The sequence below is a fragment of the Gavialis gangeticus genome, unplaced genomic scaffold (assembly GCF_001723915.1).
Source record: "Gavialis gangeticus isolate Ggan-Ray unplaced genomic scaffold, GavGan_comp1, whole genome shotgun sequence".
In the NCBI taxonomy this organism is placed as follows: domain Eukaryota; kingdom Metazoa; phylum Chordata; order Crocodylia; family Gavialidae; genus Gavialis; species Gavialis gangeticus.
The window spans coordinates 51,802,610-51,806,354 of NW_017729031.1; the positions used below are offsets into that span (position 1 = coordinate 51,802,610).

At 41.9% G+C, this 3,745-nt stretch overlaps 1 long non-coding RNA gene across 1 annotated transcript in view; it reads right to left on the reverse strand.

The window, feature by feature from the left end:
- The window catches only part of LOC109301731, an 18,040-nt gene extending 14,295 nt beyond the window's left edge, over window positions 1-3,745 (reverse strand). The window contains exon 1 of the long non-coding RNA XR_002098592.1: window positions 3,734-3,745. This is a non-coding gene — a long non-coding RNA (uncharacterized LOC109301731). The remainder of the gene's footprint in view (window positions 1-3,733) is intronic.

Consider the following 3,745-nt stretch of genomic DNA (forward strand, 5'->3'; position numbering starts at 1 on the left):
TGAATAAAAATAGGTTTCAGACTATTTTCCCATTGGATATGTTGGAATGGGAGACATCTACTAATGTTATTGCAGAGCTTTTTAAGCATTATCATCATCTTTATCTCCTGATACATCAGTAAATTATTGGTTCTACTATTACTAGTGTTGACAAGTTATATCCTCATATGCCTGTGTACCTCAGTGCAGTGCCGCAACACAAACTGATGATACAGCACTATTATTTCTCAATTCAGATGGCACAACAGACTAAGCTACACATATTGCCAGAACTAGAGAGGCCCCATAAACACATTAGAGCTAGGAATGCTCCACTCTAGACGTGACCTCACGTGGAAGTATATTCTATGTTCTTTAGACATCAGGTCCCATTGCCAATCTGCTTGCTCCATGATACCATCTCTGCTATGTCTCTCTCTCCTGCCAGGCACAGGCAGTTTTTTTCCGTGTTGCTTTTTTGACAAGACGTCTGCTATAATTTTTGATCCCCTTTAAAGTTGTTGTCATGACACTGACACCAGGTATAGTTCAGTGATCCCACAGTTAAACAGCTTGACACAATGAAATATCTGCTATTCTTAATAAGTGTGGTTAGAGCAAAGGCTCATGCCCCACACCAGGTCAGGACTCCGCTGTGTCAAATATACAAAGAATATATACAGGAATAGTTCAATACTATAGGGATTTAATATGATGGTAGGCCAGATCCCAGAGTAGCTTAGTCCTACCTATGCATGTACATCTCTGTGCAGAATGGTAATAATTATTCATACCTCATTAAACTCTTTTACTGTCAATGTTTTCACATACTTCTACGGAGCTTTATCTAGATGAATTCTGGCAACGTTAGCAAGGCAGTTGGTTTAGGAGCATATAGATTGCTACATATGCCAAGAAAATTAGTCTGTAACGAGAACATTTATACAGGCCGACATAGCTATTATACATAGGGGATATAAACAGAATAGGAGTCATTCTTAAAATAATAATGTGCATAGTGGCCTGTTGAAATGTTTGTGCAGCCACTGAAGCCCAAAACAGAACTGTTCTGGTGCTGGAAAATCTTTGCCAATAAATCCCCAAGGAATTCTGAGCATGTCTTACTAACTAGTCACATCTATGTGTGCTATTAATCTGCAGCAATAAACTCCAGTAAATATTGTGCTGGAATTTATTGCTCCCAGGCACTGCATTTGAATGTGAGGCTGGGACCGCAGCATGTTGAGCCAGGTCAGAGTAGCCTGGCTGGCAGGGAGTCTGGTATGTCAGCCTGGGGTTGCTCCCCCTCCCCACAAACCCCAGCTCAACATGCTGCGGAGGAGCTGGGGCATGAGGCAGCCCTTGTAGCACTAGCTAACAGGCAGCCCCTGCACTGAAGCACCATCATGCCCCAGCCAGCCCCATCAGCATCTACACATGCATTGCCGAGGAATAAACAAACACCACCATAGGATAGTATTTGTGTTTACAAGTACTAACCTGCAGCAGAGTTAATTAGTTTACTCCATCCTGATAGCACTGCATGTGTAGACGCTGAGATGTTTACTGCAGAGCTAATTAGTCAACTGCAGTAAATGTGTTATGCAGACACATGCACTGGGTAGCACAAGAGAAGTTCTCCAGGTCTGGGTCTACCCTCATGTTAGCTTCATTCCTAAAGTCCCTTCCAGCCTTTCTTTTATTTTTCATGTACCTTTAGGCCCCATCAGAAGTAAAAAGGGCCATTGAAGCTGCCAAGAGATTTTGTGTCCTACCACCACCTCCCCAGAATAATTTATAACATTTGGCCTTCTCAGACCTAGACCTAGGCTAGTTAGCCCCATTAATAAAGATGAATTATGAGACCTAATTAATGTTTATAATGTATCTCTAGCTCTGATGGAAAACTCTTGTCTATCTAAATACAAAGTCTGTATCATACCATTTAAATGAGAGACTCAAATAGTCACTCCTTTTGCTTTTAAATTATCTTTAAGTAGGAGATTGGGACGAGGTTTTTTCAAAAGACCCTACCGAAGGAAAGCTGCTCTTATGTGCAATTTGTATCTAGGGCCTGCTTTAGAGCCAGGGAGAGCATTTGCAAGTTCCAGGACAGCTGTGTGTGCTCAGGCCCTCATACGCAAGCTATTCCACCCAGAAAGACTTTGCACCTGTGTGGACTCCACTGACTTCTAGGATCAGAGGCTGAATTAGCAGCATTTGAGGGGTCTTGCACATTTCTTGTTCTGTTGTGATTCATATCATTGCAATTTGATTTCACACAAAAGAAATTTCAGCAGACAGTTCTTGTAACATCAGAAAAACTGCAGATCACGGTAGAACTGACAGTAGATTTAGTTCCAATGCAAACTCATTGCCATCAACATAGATCACTGGTGAACAGCCTTTTTGGCCAACCGTACAACAAATTAGCTGTGCACCCTTCCTGAGGGCACCCTGATCACCTTCCTGTGCCTGACCTGCTGCTCTTTCTGCCAAACCTGCTATTGTGCTGCCTGTCCCTTCCCTGATCTTCTGTGTGCCACATATGCAGGCTGTCAGTGCCACTTGTGGCACACTTGCCAATTTGGCCACCCTGACACAGACTTCTGTTAGTTACATTTTTAGCTACTTCATAGTAGTTGTCTTCTTACAATATAAACCTATACATTTGTAATAACCCCGTTTCAACAGAAGCCCTCATCCCTTTTCCAAGCTCCCTCAACAGCATTCTGCTATCATCTAGTAGTACTGAAACAGCTTTCTTTGTTCTTGCATGTTTCTTTTCATTAAATTCAGTCCCAGCATCTCCAGTGAAGGCCTAATTTAATATGGTTTTATTTCTACAGTGTGCTGTTTTCTTCTCCATTTCAAGTTGCATGTCCAAATATTTTCTGTGGAGGAAGATTTTGCAAACAAAATGGATAGAGGGAGAAGAATAGATTCAATCAAAGCAAAAGTACAGCAACTGCAAAAGAATGGAGACAAGACAGTGCAAGACAAAGAAGGTTTTTGTCTGAATGTCTTGACGCATTGTAGTAAATTACAGTCCCTATCACATCATCCTTGTCAGTGGAATTGCAGGTACAAAGAAGGGTCCATTTTCTATACTTTGTGTGTAGTGCCTAGACTTTGTCATTTATTTTAGTCCAAAACATGATTAATAGGCAAGTGGGTGTGACTAAAACCCCAAGACAATAAGATATTATATCATCTGTAGTCCTAACTATGGAGCAATTACTTCACTGTTATAATTCAAGTTGCAACTAGTTGCCAGGGCCCACTCTGGCAAGCAAGGATCACTGGAGAACACCACTTGCTCCAGCTGCGTCCCCTTTTCATTTGGAGCACTCTACACTGAACGCTACCCAGGTGCTGCAACCAAGCAAAATGTAGGGCCAAATTCCTGGCTGTTCCTGCTAGAAGCTCCAGTTCTGGGGACAATAGCACACATATAAAAATGAGTGTCTTCCAAACCAAACAGCAAAAAATAAACAGTCAAGCTTCGGGGGGAAAAAAACAAACAGCTTGTCTATGGGATGACAGGGGCTGGAAAACAGTGCAACAGTCTATGAGTATCAGAAAAGCTTACATATGGAATAGGAGGAAAATATTAAGAGCAGAACAAGAAGGTATTCCTGGGAGTAATGAGATGAAATTAAGGAATATTAGGTCATAGAATCATAGAAGTAGGGTCGGAAGGGACCTTGTAGATCTTCAAGTCCGACCCCCCACCTGGGCAGGAGAAAAAAACTGGACTCAAATG